A 17,524-nucleotide genomic window follows, 5' to 3' on the forward strand; every position below is an offset into this window, starting at 1 on the left:
TACGTCCAGTACCACATGGGGAAGGATTGCCAATACCTGAACCACCGACAGAGTACAAGACTACTTCTGATGTGAATTCTGAATGTACATTACAAGATCCAGAGTTTCTTCCAAATATATCATCAACTGATGATCAACAAAAATTCTCTCAAAATGAGTTATGTGATCTCATTAGAGATTTGGAGCTCTCTAAAGCTGAGGCTGAGATTTGAGCATCAAGATTGCAGCAGCGCAATGTTCTCGAAAGCAAAGTAAATGTTTCATTCTGCCACAGAAGCGGACAACAATTCACTCCTTTTTTAACATGCAAGATAGTCTTGTGGCATGTGTGTACATAAATGGTCCAATGAAGGCTCTCAGAATTAATTAAAACTCTGATGAGTGAGGACTTCATCGATTCGTCAGAATTGAGCTTAACAGCAGTGCTTTTACCTGTTGGTGATGAGATTCCTTCTATTCTAGTTGGGCATAGTGTGCATATGAAAGAGTCATACCAAAACATGAAAATTTGCTAGAAGCCATCAAGTATAATGACTCTCAGTGGCAGATTTGTAGTGACTCGAAAGTAGTTGCACTGCTATTAAGTATGCAGTTAGGGTATACTAAATATTGCTGCTTTCCCTTTGACTGGGATTGTCGAGCTCATGCATCCCATTACAGTAAACATGAATGGCCCACCAGAAAATTTCTTCAACCAGGTATAAAGAACACTAAGAGTGAACCTATAGTTGACCCTAAAAAGATTCTGTTCCCGTCCTTGCACATCAAGTTGGGTCTCATGAAAAACTTTGTCAAGGATATGAACAAAGATGGTGACGCGTTTAAATATTTAAGGCAAAAATTCACTAACTTAAGTGATGCCAAAGTAAATGGGAACATCTTTGTAGGCTCACAGATTCGAGTGCTTTTTGGAGACCATACTTTTGATGTAATCATAGAAGGTGATGAGAAGCATGCATGGAAATATTTTAAGACAGTCTGTTTACAGCTCTTAGGGAACAAACGAGCAATAAATTACAAGGAGATTGTAGATAACATGTTTTCATCTTATGAAAACTTGGTTACAATATGTCTTTTAAATTGAATTTCTTACATAGTTATCTTGACTTCTTCCCCAAACTTTGTGATGCAGTAAGTGATGAACATGGGGAGCGATTTCAAAATATTGCCACATTTTAAAAGAGGTAGGCTGGAAAGTGGAGCTTTACTATTTTAGCAGACTACTGCTGGACTGTCATAAGGGGTGTTTTCGAGTATGTGTATAAACATCAAGCCAAGCGAAAACGGTCATCTTCTGAATTTATCTTCGAACAAAATATGTAATTGTATGTACTTTGCATATGGACATTCAACATTTGTAATGCTTTGTATACATTTATGACCTGTTAATTTATGTATTTTCTTTTGTGCTTTACATAGTTCTGGTACAAAATAGACTTACAAAGTATTTGCATTCATGTAATATTAGCTTCATTTTTTCTTAATATTTTTCTTTTGTACTTGCAGAATGGCAGTGAAATTCATCAATGCATAACACATAACATAATTCAAGTAATTATTCACGTAAAATTTGTTATGCTGAATCTTGGAACATGACTGCATATTTAGTTAGTGAGTTATTTATACCAAAAGGTAGATTACTTTAAAAAAAAGTAGAGCTAAATATTTATGAAGTTGATGATTTTGTATAATTTTATACTGAAATAAACCTAACTAAATCAAAATCATGCAATTTACACATTTTCACTTTAAATTCGTTGTTCAGTGTTGTTTTAGGGCTGAATAATTAAAAAAAAAAACACATGAAAATTAAACTGGATTAACCGAAGTACCAATCTGCTTCGTGTAAAACGGAAAACTGTTGCATTATGAGACTGACAAGGCGCTGATACCACATAATGATTTTGAACATGTCATAGCGTGTTGCGAACTTATTTACATTGCTGTTACATGCAGCTATTGTTGTTTGCGACTGGCAAGGCCTAATGCTCGACGCTGACTGGAAATATCCTCAGTAATTGCAAAAGAAGAATATAATATGTGAATTAATAAAGCAAAAACAAATGTAATGGCTTGCGACAAAAAAGATCAAGTGGAAGTCCAAGTTCATATAGGCAATGAACTGCTTGAACAAGCTGATAAATTTACATATCTGGGCAGTAATATTACCAGGGATGGAAGGAGCAAGGCAGAAGTGAGAAGCAGAATTGCTCAACCAAAGGCTGCTTGTAACAAGAAGGAAAAAATCTTAACATCTAAGAGCATCAGCCTTGAAATCAGGAAAATATTTTTGAAATCGTATGTGTGGAGTGTGGCATGCTATGGGTGTGAAACATGGACTCTCGGGACCAAAGGAAGACCAGAAGCTAAAATTCTTTTCAAATGTGGTTGTATAGATGCATGCTCAAAATAAAATGTATCGACAAGGTCACAAACGAAGTGGTACTGGAAAGGGCAGGTGAGAAGAGAAGCTTCTGGAATTTCATTGTTAAAAGAAGAGTGCAAATTACAGGCCATCTATAAACACATTAAGGACTCTTGAACACAATCATAGAGGGATATGTCGAGGGAAGAAGACCAAGAGGAAGACCAGGGCTAAGGTACATGGATCAAATCGTGAAAGATGTGGGATGTAACACCTATAAAGAAATGAAGAGAAAAGCTGAAAGACGCACAGAATGGAGTCAAGCGGCCATTGTAGCTGTTGCAAACCAATCCTTTCATTGACAACTTCAGAAGAAGAAGAATTGCAAAAATTAAAACTTGCATGAACACCTTTGGTGTGTGACGTACCGACAGCCATTCCTACAGAAGTGTTGAAATTAACTTACCTTGAGATACAAACGTACGTCTTTTTCATTCGAAAATCTATTAAACTAACCTCAAAACCAGCATCGTTGAATATAAAATGTGCAGATGTGCTGCGCAGTCAAGAGCATTACTGTTGTAAATGTTTCCGCAAGATAACGTGAGTGATCCTCCACTAAAACTTCTAATGAAACTACTCGTATATTTGATCAGGAATAACATCACAACCATCCTAAACATACAGAACTAAACTTAATTACTGCCGATGCCTTGGTGAGCACTCGTTAAGCCTCGTTAATTTTTGTTTGTTGCTAAACGTTTAGTGCTAGTATCTATCATTGTTTCTAAGTATACGGTGCATTAAAAAAAGATATCAGCAGGATGCTGAAGAATGAAAACCTTTGAAGGGATCGTACTGCTATTACCAGGGTTCAAACTTAAGTTGTGGAAACTATTTATTCACACCCGATACAAAAGTATTACATGTTTGCACCAATTACTGTCCTTCAAAGTAGTAACCAGCGTTGTGTAGAACCAGTTACCAGCGATGGGGAAGGCGTAGTATACCGTTTCCGGAGCCTGTTCTGTTGATAGTGCGAATGTAGCGGTCTAAAGTTATGGTGCTGTTCGTGTACGACTGTGATGGTATTGCCCAAACGCATTACGTTTCTCCACGGCAGACCGTCAGTGCACAGTATTACTGTTCGTTTTTGGACCATCACCTGCCACCAGCTTTGCGAAAAAAGCGGTGACACTTTCTACGCAACCCACCCATCATTTGCACGATGCCCGGGCTTGTGACTTTGATTTAATTCCGGAGATGAAGGAACCACTTCGTGGCATTCGCTTCAGGCAGTAGACCGTTCCATTCGCACCATCAACAGAACACGCTCTGCTAACGGTATACTACGTCTTACACATCGGTGGCAACGGGCTCTACACAACGCTGGTGACTGCATTTAAGGACAGGAATAGGTGCAAACATGTAACTCTATTGTATCGGTTGTGAATAAATAGCTGCCGCTATTTAAGTTCCAACTCTTGTATAAGAGTGCTGAGGCTCCAGACTCGCCGCTATAGAGAGATTGGTGCACACCCACGTGACGCCCTGCTCGCTTAGGGGTTTTGAGCGTTTTCCGACAGCGTAAGGAATGGGGGTACTGGAAGTTCATCGAAGAATGCCACAAGCATACGGAGAGCAATAATAGGGCCCCGATCGGCTGCGATAGCGGACGCCAAGGTGGAAGATTTTATAAGGAACAGTAAACACAAGGCAATATTTGATGTGGGGTATATTCAAAACTGGTCAGCTTTAACTAAGTCTAAGAAACAAATCCGGAAACATATTGTGTACAAGGCAATCAATCGCATAATATTACTGGCTTGTTTTACGAACAGAAATTGTGGGAAACTGTCAAAAAACTTACCTTGTACAGAAAATGTTGAGGAAGAAGACAAATAATGCATTTCTGAAAAGATAAAACAAACACTATATTGTAACACCCTGTATAATAAACAACTGCTCTCCAGTAGTCTAAGAAAGCAATAAAGTGGTCATCTCACCATCATCACTAACAACTATATTTTTGTAGTGAAAGCCAGTACATGATCAAACAAGTTCACATCACATAACAGTCACTGTCAATGGGCACCGACTAATATTATAAATTCATACCTGCAGACCTCGCGCCATGATATGTTAGTTAGACCCCACTTAGCGAACATCTACACAGTTATTGCTTTTCAATTTCAAGCATAGCGTTCAACAGCAAAGGAGGACGGCCGGTTTACGTAATAAAGAGGTGAGCAGCGCAGCCCGATGGAGAGGTAAATCGTTGAGCAGCAGCGGACGTCGATGGAGAGGTGGTAGGATACCCTCACACCATTATTTCCCAGAAAACTTTTAGATGATTATCAGTACATCTTTTCTTTAATAATTCGATGTTGTTTCTGTCATTGTTCAATATTTCGCTACGTCCATTACCATCCGCAGACTGTGCAGATATGGGTAACCCTTTTCTTGCACGTTCGAAATGGCACACTCTGGCAAGGGAAATTTCGCCCGGTCTCATTAACGCGACCACCTGTCAAAACTATGAATAACCACCTTTTGGCCGGCCGTTGTGGCTGAGCGGTTCTAGGCGCTTCAGTCTGGAGCCGCACGACCGCTGCGGCCGCAGGTTCGAGTCCTGCCTCGGGCATGGATGTGTGTGATGTCCTTAGGTTAGTTAGGTTTGAGTGGTTCTGAGTTCTAGGGGACTGAAGACCTCAGATGTTAAGTCCCATAGCGCTCAGAGCCATTTGAACCATTTAATCACCTTTTGTAGGGCGGACCGCCGTAAGGGAATAGCCGAGCGGTCTTAGGCGCTGCAGTCATGGACTTTACGGCTGGTCCTGGCGGAGATTCGAGTCCTCCCTCGGGTATGGGTGTGTGTGTGTTTGTTATTAGGATAATTTAGCTTAAGTATGGTAAACTTAGGGACTGATGACATTAGCAGTTAAGTCCCAGAAAATGTCACACACATTTGAACATTTTGTGGGGCGGACCGCTAGGAGACATGCAGTAAGTGAGGGTCTGGAAGGTCGTGACAGGGATGCGGAGCCATGCCGTGACAAGCTGCGCCAGTTTCCCGGTTAACGTTCATGGAGCCAACGGCCCGTTCGAGATGGTACGACAGAGTCTCAATTGGCTTTAAAACTGCGAAGTTTGGTGGCCAGGGGAGTACAGTAAACTCATCCTCGTGCTTTTCGAATCACGCGCATAAATACTGCGAGCTGCTGGTAGACACATCGTGCAGAGTAGAAACGAACTGCATATAGGACTGGTCAGGATGGTTCCCATGGATAGATGCACAGTCGTGTTGATCCATTGAGTCTTTCGGAATGACGAGAGATGAGAGATCTGGACCTTCTGACGACTGTCACAGGGCCTTTGCTTTCAGACGTTTCACTCCGTACATGCCAAAGGCCATGTGTCCGATGGAGCACAGAATGTGATTCATCTGAAATGGCCCTCTGTTGCCACCCAGTGCACGTCCAACTATGGTACTGGCATGTAAATAACAGCCTTCGTTGCCATGAACAGCAGTCAGCGTAGTAGGTTCTTGAACCAGGTGCCTACTGCAGCGGCCCACATGCAGCAGCGTTCGCTTAACAGTCAATGAGGAGACGCAGTTGGTAGCCCCTTGGTTGGTCGACAGTTGCACGTGTATTCGCACTACATATATCTGCAGCCGTTGTTCATCCTTGTTATCTATGATCTGTGGTGCATCACTGTTGCCTCGGTGCCGATTTTGGACAGCGCTATCGTGCTACTGCTACCGGCCGTTTGTGATTTGATTACACAGGCCAAAGAAATTTTTTTTTGAAGAATCTTTTAATTGGTAGTTGATCTTTATAGATTTTTATGAGCTGAATCCAGTTTTCGAGCAACATGCTTTTTATTATATGGTATAAAAGTCCTAAGCTACACGGTAAATGGGGAAATTAATGAAACGCTTTGTTACAACGTAAGCATGATTTGTATTTACAGTAAGCTACTTAAAACAAAGATATGTGTTAATACAGGTTTCACTTGTCAGCTGGAACTGGTTTGTATTTTCTTTCTCTTCTTTCTTTGAAGCTTCTCGTGTAGCTTTTTCTACGACGAGTCGCTTGCTAAACTTTTCAGTGCAGTGATCAACAATAGCCCCCCTTCCATGTTGGTGTTCCAGCGGCTTTGGTAGCGTTTCTCCATTAATGTCCTGGTGGAAACGCTCTCCTTGATCTTCACTAACATTTCCTGTATTATTCTGGAAGTAATCAAGGTGAATATTCAAAAAGTGAACTTTCAGGCTCATTAAATATCTTAAGTTTCAAACTTCTTTAGCATTGTAGTTATAATAGAAATGCTGGATCTTTTTCATGTCCTAAGAACTTTGTAACGACGTCCTTGAATGATACCCATGCTTATTCCTCATTTAAGGTCCTTGTGGATTCAAAGTTAACATCAAACATGAATTTTCTAATGTCAGGTACGACAAAGACGCCTTCTTTTAGTTTAGCTTCTGAAAGGTGTGGAAACTTTTGGCAGAGATACTTAAAACATGGTCCATCTTTAGGCAAAGCCTTTACAAACTGTTTCATTAGGCCTAACTTTATATGTAGAGGTGGTAGTAGTACGTTCTTTGGATCTAAAAGGTTTTTGCGTAGAATGTTCTTCTCGCCAGGTTTTAAAGACTCCCTCACAGGCCAGTTGCACCAGTGCTGATCCGTAGTCCTACTGGCCCATTCACACAAGAAACATGGAAATTTGGTAAAGCCACCTTTTTGACCAAGGAGAATGCATGTTACTTTTAGATCGCCACATGTCATCCAACCATGAGCAGGTTTCCATAGCTTTGTTTCATATGTACAGAATGTCCAAGAGGTAGAGATGCATACATGGTACCATTGTGTAATAAAACAGCCTTTAAACTAGTTTTGGATGAATCAATAACCATCCTACAGTCTTCCTTTTTGTATTCAGTACCACACTCATTCATCAGACCGAGAATGTCTGAGCAGTACACTAAATAACCTTCTTGTTGAAAAAACTTGGAAAATTGCTGCTCTCTCTTTCTATACATGTATATGCTTGTTCCAACTGCCAATAAGTTCTTTTTTTTAATCCGGAGCCAGGCAATTCAGCCTTTTCTTTTGTTAAGCCCAGATCCCTAACCAAATTGTTTAACTCGGTCTGAGTAAGCAATTTGGGCTCTAGGCTTTCTGTATTCCAATTTCGTCGTCGTCTGGTTCATCAAAATCAGACTGTACATCAGAAAATACTTCTGTTGCAATAAGATTTAAATCATCTGCTGGTTCAGGAACCGGTAAATCTACACCGTGCTCTACTGATCGAATGGCAGACGGAAGGTTAGAGTAGTTTACTACTTTCTTGTTTTTCGATTTATGACCAGCAATATCGACACTGCAAAAGTAGCAATCATCGGAATGATTTCTAGGATCCCTCCATATCATAGGAACAGAAAATCTAAAGGCTCTTTCTCGTTTTTGGACCATTTTCTCAGATCTTCAACACACACATAACACACCTTATACGGCGCCCAAGATTTATCTTGATCACCAATTTTACATCCAAAGTATGATGGGCAAACTTTTTCAGAAAGTGTGAAATGTTTCTTTGGTGTTTTTTAATCACAAATTCACCACAAATATAACAAATACTGCCAGCAGAGTTTTTACAATCACGATTAGACATTGTATCGAGCACATGTACAGGAGACAGGAAAGTAAGGTTAGGTTGACAGTAAACAAAACACCATCTGTTAACACAAAAATAGAATCGACCTTTTTTGTTAGAAAATGTTTTTAGCAGTGCTACCAACGTCACCTACATTCATTACACCTCCTTTTTAAATTATTTTAACTAAATAAAAGATGTTAAATTCTTTAAAAAATCGCTTAATTCAATAAATTTAACTGTAAAATATGAAGAAATGGTGGGTGATACAGTTTATTAAGTATCATATTTGGATTTCCCCCCCTAAAAACATAACAATAAGGTAATTTCAGCAAAAAAAGTTTTTCCATCGTTGGCCTGTGTTACTGGACGTCAACGTGGAACTTAGGCGGTGGTAACTATGACATAAAATCACACATGAAGTTGCAATCATATTGGAAATCACTAGGATACTACACAACTGCTGTATTAGTAACTAAATATGAGGCCACCAGCAGATAAACCAATGACTATTTGACGCCTTTCGAGTAGAGCCCATCCTCGGACTGTCATGAACATATTGGTGATCAGATATATAAAAGACAGTATGTTACAAACAATGGCAGCTGCTGGTGGTCACATTCATGTGACTGGGCCGTGTAATTTCCCTGCATCATTCAACACTACCGTAGATTTTGTGGGTGTGATAAAGTTGGTGGCTTGAAGATCACACCTCAGCAGCTCGTCGGTGGAGCTGATATCATGCTGATGATTCTTCATCAGCCATATAGTTGTCTAATTCGTAAAATGGCGTTGTGACGCAGCGTTATGAGGGACTACATTTCTTTTGTACAACATCTTATAGGTGGTCTCCGTCACACCGAAGGCATTATTAATCGTCTTAAAACAATGATAGTCGAAGATGACGGTATACACGACGACGAGCATAGTGAAGATCTCTAAGCGTTTAGCTGCAAACTTGAAAAGGTTCGGATATCAGTCCAGACAAAACACTTGTCCTGCTTAAGACTTCTGCTTTTGCGGTTGCAACCTTGTCTTCGATGAGAGTCTACATCTCTTTTTTTAATGGTTTCTGGGTAAAGGCTCCGGCCACGGCAGTCAGTCGTCTCAATCACGGTAGCGCCCCCTTTCATCTTCCGCTTAGGAGAGTGAGGGTGGCGGATGGACTTCGCACCTCGCCAGTACCCGCTTCACTACGCCTCTCCGATTTACATTGAAAAAGGGGTGGCCAAGACCCAAGACATTAGGATCACGGATTTACTTCAAACTTTGTACGATTTCAGTGTTCTGTTAGGGCAATACAATGTGCGAATAGTAACACGATTTAGAGAAAATCGGAGTGGAAATTTTACGCGTCATTGACGTACCGGTACGTTGAGGTCCTCAGAATTCAAGATCTCGCCGGCACGGTAGCTCAACGTGTTTGGTCAGAGGGTTGGGATGCTCTCTGTAAAAAAAAAACTGAGTGATAGATTCAAAGGGTGTCATGTGACTCCTGCTAAGACCAAACGCCGAATAAAAAATATAAGCCCCGTAATCGACGAATCACTGGATCGAGTCCGGCTCATGTTTTTAACTAATATTTTTTCCAAGGCTAGTCGCATTACGTCTGGAGCAGACTTACTTCATCTTTTTGTAACTTGATGAACCTGCAAAAGTTTAAACTGTAAGACCCAAGCTGGATAGTACGAAGATAAAACATTGTTTCTCATGAGGTAAAAACGTGTGGTCACATTAACTAGAAAATATCTTTTTGGACGTGACGTGTGTGAACAGCGCATGTAAACATCAGAAAAAGAGAATAATATTCTGTTCTTGATGGGTGTGGTGAAGTTTTGTAACTGTGACTTGGTTTTCATATGAGAGGACTGTCGAGACATTTCACAAGCAAGTAAAAATGTTACTTCGGGTTGGATTCGATCCAGTGATCTATAAAATTCGGTACTCGGCAGCTCTAACAGCTGAGCTACACCACAATTCAGGTGTAGCTAGGTAAAACAATTCTCAATAGCTGTTTGATATCTTTGAATGACGCTGTCCTTCGTTGTAACAGTGGAAGAGCATATTTCGGAGCTGAGTTAATTTTAACTTCAAAGCGCTACACATTTTTAATTAAGTTACGGAACTTGTGCGTCGGAGTGATAGCAATTTGCCGGTACAGTGCAACGTATCTTCTCATTCTCTGGAACACTCAGAATCAACTTTTCATAAATGTGTTTTTAGAGTATGGTACTACACACCATTTGTAACACTTTCCGAAACATAAATTCCGTAACAAGGCATCACTGTGAATTGGCATTATGACGGCAGGAGCAGTGGCGTAGTCAGTGTCGCCACAGGAATCACATGCCTCGAATGTACCGCATTAGTGGACTTTCAAGTTATTTGAATTTCATTTCCGTGTTTATAAAAGAATAATGAAATTCAAGAGGAAGAAAAGGATGTTAGGAGCATAAAGTGACGTAATTAATCATTTAACTCAATTTGCAAAGAGTAGTCAATTACCATACTGCTTTCAAGGCAGTCATTAATATGTACAGTTCAGTATTTCGACCAGTAACACGTAACATGTCTAGTATTTACTTTAACAAGTAGAATTAAATGTAATTTGGATAGTTTAAACAAGCAATGGTGAGAGAATTTAATTCTTGAAACAAATGGAGATTTAAGTTGAGTTCATTTGTTTTAACAGTTTTCGTACATGACACATCAGTGACAACAAAGGCTACATACCACAAATGATGTTCTTGATTTACAAAACTGAGGTGGAACGGCTCAGGTTGGGAGATCTATGATGGTGGGTTGAAGGTTGCGGTGGGACAATCAATTGCGACAGACCGAGGACTCGGTAGATGTGGTGTTGTCAGATAAGATCGGATCCAGGTGAACGATGCAATATTGATCAGGACAGATCACCATCGAACATTAGGTGTGATAGTTTCTTGTCTCTCAAGTTCGCCTCATACAACACTGCATCGTCGGATCGTATGAACCAACTGTACAATTGGATTATCGCTACTTTGAGGGAAATTTACACAGATTACACTAAAAAAAGGTATCGTTAGACTATAAATAACAGGTTTTTCTTTACGTGATACACAACAGAAGAAAGAATTCTTCACATTCGGGATGAATTCAGTCTTCTCTTTGACGGGAAGAAAGCTTTTGCACTTCGAATTTTCTAAAACGTCGCTTTTATTTACACAGCGCTCAATTACTAAAGTTCGTGATGACCTAGTCCTTGAAGTAAAGTCATTACCTTATTTTACGCCTGTAATATGCATATCTGTAGTTCCTCTGTCGGCAAGCCCTTTTAGTTTTCAAAATGAGTTTTCTGAGCTAACAATGCCAGTTCGCTGAGTATTCATTGTGACAATCCGAGCGAGAGCTTAACACAGCGGCGGTTAGGTACTATACAGGTTACCTACTGCTTCGTGTCGTTAGCAGTGTGTGTTCCACATTGCGCGGGTAGGCGTCGCCCTTCGCACCCGACAACACCGTCAAAGCTTGTACAACACCAGCAGCAGATGACCCATTTCTGTATTCAGTACTTTTAAGTACTACATTAGTTGTAAGCGTATACTGGCAGTTTTTTAGTTCGTTCTGCAGTGTACAATGTACCGCAACACAGTACAATCTCAGACAGTGCCTCTGTTATCTTCTAGTGTTCATTACTATATAATGTCATTTATTCACAGTCTTAAGAGTCTAGCTGCTTAAAAATTGAGCTCACATCATGACAGTCCAGTGGTTTAACATTTTATAGTCTGCACCACTTTTTTCCATGGAATCCAAGTGCCTTTATCATAACAGTCTTAATTGACATTTACAAAACAGTAAGACCACCTCGTGGCATAAATATTATTGTCATACATTGCAACAGAGTGAGTAAGCAACCATTTTCTGACAACGGTTACAATTCAGGTCTGACCAGCATATATGCATACTTTATATTAGAACCAAGGACCTTGTCTATTCTGTATGACAGCTATTTTTTGTGACTTCGACGTTTTACCATATAAGGCATGTTTTCAAGAGCTGTTGGATATGTCTCCTCACGTTTGGGAAGTAGCACTATATGCTGATCTTGCTAAAGCATTTGGATGTTCAAATGGCTCTTAGCACTATGGGACTTAACTCCTGAGGTCATCAGTTCCCTAGAACTTAGAACTACTTAAACCTAACTAACCTAAAGACATCACACACATCCATGCCCGAGGCAGGATTCGAACCTGTCGTTACAGACTGTAGCGCCTAGAACCGCTCGGCCACCTCGGCCGACCATTTGGATGTACCATAGTGACGTCACACGTTATGATTATACCAGAAAAGTGCATTCTCGCATGACATTAGTACAGTAACGCACCATATGTTCGATCTCGGATCGCACCTGTAAATAGAACCGTTTTGCAATGTGTAGTGTTGTTTTATATTACATTTTTAATTTAGTGTAGGAAATATTTAAACGTGTACTGACGTGGGTCAGCATTCTGCCATGTTTTTTCACATGTCTCGGTAGTATTATCTACTATTGTTATCTGTCATGAGCAGGATATTGTAGATCTGCTACTGTTTCGAGTTCTGTGGATCAATAATCAAGTGGATAACTTGTTGGTGATCTCGGGCTGTCAAATGAAAACGAGACACAGAGACAAAAAATAATTATCTGTCTATTATTTCAAAAGCAATCGCCATAACTGTTAGTACACTTGCTCCACTGTGAGGCAAGACGCAATGACTTCATAGAAAAATGTGCACCTCTTCGTCTGAAGCAAATCGGTGACTATGAATGTCTCTCTTCAGATCTCCAAAAATGCGATTTCCATGTTTTTGGAGCCGTGAAAAAAGACGGTCGTTTATTTGATTCGGACAAAGAAGTATACGCATTGGTACAATCGTAGTTCCGTAGGCAACCGCAAACATCTTTCCATGAAGGCGTTGGCCGTTTTGTCTCACAGGGGGACAAATACATTAACAGTTATGGCGATTGCTTTTGAAACAATGAACAGTTTACTTGCACTTTCTCCATCTGTCTCATTTCCATGGGACTATCCCCTTTAGTATGTAAGGGAATATATCAACCACAATCTTTATGAAATGCAGTAGAAGACGTTAGGAAGCTCTATTTATCAGTTGTGTACTGCTTGAAGTGCTACACTCTGGTATGTACGGTTTTATTTACCTATTCACATGCTTTGTGTGGGAGCGTCGAAGGTAATGAAATGTAATTTAATAATCTGTGTAGCGTTCCGCATTTGGCTGCTAGCTGTTTCCACTGCCGCCCACCCTGTTCCTACTCATCGGTATAACGGAAACACGGATTATCTGAGAATTAGAGACTATTCCACATTATATTAAGTCCTTTGTCGGAGTATCGCAGCTCAAGCGAAGTGAATCATCCGAAAGTTGTTGCGGAAGTCTAAGCTAATGATTCAGATCACATTACCGCCTCCCTGGAATTGAAAGTAAAATAATTCCTTCTTTTTCTTTCTGCAGAAAAGGCACTCCGTTCAGATTGGTTAACATTTTTAAAAGCTTGTTCTACTGTTCGAACAAGTATATCCGGCATATTGACAAGCACGTCTTGTTTGTCAGTTTGCATTTAATTTTGTAACCTGCCATTGATTTTGATATAATGGCAACTGTCTCTATCACCAGCAAAAGAAGAAGTGCTCAAATGACTCGGTGGCATAATGTAAAATGTTTTGCTTGTAATATGGGTGCTCATGATTCGAAATTGCTTGCAGGATCCACGACTTCTGTATCTTTCCTATTCTACGTTTACTGCAACACAACAGCCATGAGAGGAACATAGAATGTCGGAAACTGATTTTTGCTGACGAGATTACATTTTGAAGGCAGGTTTCTAATGACATCAGCCGCACTTGCCCGCCGAAGTAAATCTCTAGTAACAGGTGAAAACTTATGCCTGACCAGGACTCCCCTGATCTCCTGAGTTTCCTTAAACGCATCAGCCATCCGAGCACACTTCCAAAGCTACCGAAGTTCCCAGCGTGTTTCACACTATTAGCGTAGCGTCATTTATACACGAACCCCACACTAGCCATTTTTGATTCCTGCAAGAGATCGTGCTTGGTGTGCATCTACGATGGCTAATTCTTTTGTATTAAATTTAGGCGGTTGCTAAATTCTTGCACAACGTAGTATGACTTTTTCCTTACCTGGACAAAAAGTCTTCAGATTAGCACATATTTTTATGAGAAAGTAACAACCAGACAAATCAGCCACGTTTCGAAAACCGTTTGACGTTCACACGTGAGCCCGAACAGCGTTGCTAAAATCGAAACTAGAGTGTTTACGTGACCAACCAGAAGTGGTATTGGCAAATGGGTTTACGAGAGATCGATTTTAAAGTCACATGTAAATGCAGTATGGGTAATCCTTTACGTGCTGTTTCTGTTGTGGCTGGCAGGAGAGCCAACCGTATGGTTAAAGGACGCCGAAATGCACGCGTCTCAGCTCACGCAGGCTGGCGTGAGGTCTGGAACATGACAAGGGAATTAGAATTGAGAAAAAACGGACGTAGCTGGTGGAATACTTAACTTTAATCCATTAATGATGCACGTCGCTCTTTATGGTACATGATTCACAATATCAATAGTACGGATACTGGCGCCTTGCTAGGTCGTAGCAAATAACGTAGCTGAAGGCTATGCTAACTATCGTCTCGGCAAATGAGAGCGTAGAAGTCAGTGAACCATCGCTAGCAAAGTCGGCTGTACAACTGGGGCGAGTGCTAGAAAGTCTCTCTAGACCTGCCGTGTGGCGGCGCTCGGTCTGCAATCACTGATAGTGGCGAGACGCGGGTCCGACGTATACTACCGGACTGCGGCCGATTTAAAGGCTACCACCTAGCAAGTGTGGTGTCTGGCGGTGACACTACATTCCTCCCCCGCAAATCGGCGTACGGTTGTGGCATAAGGCTTCCGCCCGCCGTGGGGAGGACCGCATGTTGACGTATGCGACGAGGTGGGGAGCCTAACAACAGGCGAGGCTGTGCCACCCGCACCCTGCCATTCGGACCGCGGGGAGCTAGGAAACGCCTGAAAACCTGCTCCAGGGTGCACGCCAACATGCGGTGTATGCGCCCGTAGAGAGACAGGAGGGGCCGAAGGGTCGACCTCCATCGGGCCGGGGCACCCGACGGGCGAAGACGACACATGGTCCGGAGCGGGCAAGAGCTCCATGTCGGAGGACAACTGGTCACGGGAAGCGATCGGCGGCGCGTGACCCAGGGAGGCGCCCGGCGGTTGCAGCGACACGTCCACTGCGGGCGTCGACGGCGGGAGAACAGGCGGCGGCGGAGGCGGCTCGTCGCCATGGGGTAAAATGGAAGGCAGCGTCGGTAACACCTGGGGTTGAGGCGAGCCAGTAGATGGGTCCCCGGAGCGCTGACCGGACGGCACCATCGCTGAAAGTAGACGGCGAGCGGCAGACCCCGTGCGACGACAGAGGTGCAGCTGATTGAGATGCCGCCGCACCTCACCAGAGGCCCCCAAAACCAGATACATAGCGCGTCGGAGGCAACGAAGAATGCGCCCTTCGAGCCAACGCCGTGAACCTCGATATTGGTGATAGTAGACAACGTCGGCGGGAGCAAAAGCAGGTGTCTGCTGCTGCACAGGAACCTGATGCGGCGGATGTAGCAAAGACAGCAAGGTTCGATGACGACGAACGTGGAGCAACTCAGCCGGCGAGCGACCATCTCGGGGCTGAAAGCGATACGAGGACAAAAAGAGCAATAACGCGTCCTCCCGAGAATGCGACTCTTTTAACTCCAACATCTGTGACTGGAAAGTCCTGACCAATCGTTCAGCGGCACCGTTTGACTGTGGCGAAAACGGCGCGGACGTCAGATGTTAAATATCATTGGCCTTGCAGAATGACTGAAATTCTGCAGACATAAATTGTGGGCCATTGTCGGAAACAATAGTCTGTGGAAGACCTTCAATGCAAAAGATAGCGAATAACGCTTGGATGGTGGCAGATGACGTCGTGGAAGTCATCCGGACAACAAAAGGAAAATTACTGAATGAATCTACCACAACCAACCATCGAGCATTCCACCATGGACCAGCAAAATCGATGTGTAAGCATTGCCATGAGGATGTGGCTTTTGGCCATGCAAAGAACTTACGCGGTGGCGCTGATTGTTGTTCGGCAGACACCATGCAAGAAGAGCACATATTCGTAATCGCGGCATCGATTCCGAACCAAGTACAATGCTGACGAGCAAGTTGTTTCGTTCTCACTATGCCCCAATGTCCTTTGTGGAGAAGCTGTAATACAGAGGACTGTAACGAACGTGGTACCAAGACCCTGGACTGATCATTATCAGAACGCAACAGCAAAACACCACGTCGTACAAAAAGTCTCTCCTTGTGAGCAAAAAATCGGCGACCCAACGGGTCCCCGATACGTGACTGACAAGGGCTATTGCGTAGCAACAAAACGCAGAACGGGAGCAAGGACAGGGTCGGCAGCTGCGGCTGTAGCTACACGACGAAAATCAATCGGAAACGATTCGACCACGTCATCGGTTTCCGCATCAATGAACATGCAAGCAATTTCGGAGGACTCGAATGCCCTATCCTCAGCAACAGGCAAGCGGGACAACGCATCGGCGTTTCCGTGCTTAGCAGTGGATCTATACAAAATATCGTAGCGGTACTGCGAGAGGATATAGACCAGCGAATGAATTTCTGCGCTGTACGTGGAGGTACAGGCTTTGTCGGATGAAAAAGCGATGTGAATGGTTTGTGGTCTGTGATTATGGTAAAGTGATGACCATACAAGAAATCATGAAACTTTGTAACACCAAATACGAGAGCCAATGTTTCTTTCTCGATCTGCGAATAATTTCTTTGCGCAGACGATAGCAATTTGGACGCAAAGGCAATAGGGCGACCGTGCGATCCATCTTTGTGCGCAAGCACAGCTCCGATCCCGAAATCCGATGCATCCACCATCAACAAAAGGCTTCTGGGGATCGAATTGCGGAAGGCAAGTATTGGAAAGCAACGCCGATTTCAACTGGCGAAAGGCGCGTTCGCATTCCGTCGTCCAGACGATCGGAACACCTTTACGGCGTAAGCGATGAAGCGGAGCTGGAATGGAAGAGGCGTGCGGCACATATTTATTATAATAGTTGATTTTTCCCAGCACACACTGTAGCTGCTTCAAATTCTGCGGCGAAGGCAAGTCTCGTATGGCACGGAGGTGCGTTGGACTGGGATGTATGCCTTGGGCATTGATTACATGTCCCAGGTATGGCAAGTCCCGAGCAAAAAACACACATTTGTCCTTCCGCAAGCGAAGGCCATTTTGTCGCAAGACCTGAAATAATGTTCTGAGATTGGCCAAATGTTCTTCTTCCGTCTTTCCATAGATCACAATATCGTCCAGATAATTTGCTGCAGTAGAGACCGACGCACAAACAGTTTGTAGATATTGCTGAAACAATGCAGGGGCGGA

This window comes from Schistocerca gregaria, chromosome 4 (assembly GCF_023897955.1).
Source record: "Schistocerca gregaria isolate iqSchGreg1 chromosome 4, iqSchGreg1.2, whole genome shotgun sequence".
NCBI lineage: Eukaryota > Metazoa > Arthropoda > Insecta > Orthoptera > Acrididae > Schistocerca > Schistocerca gregaria.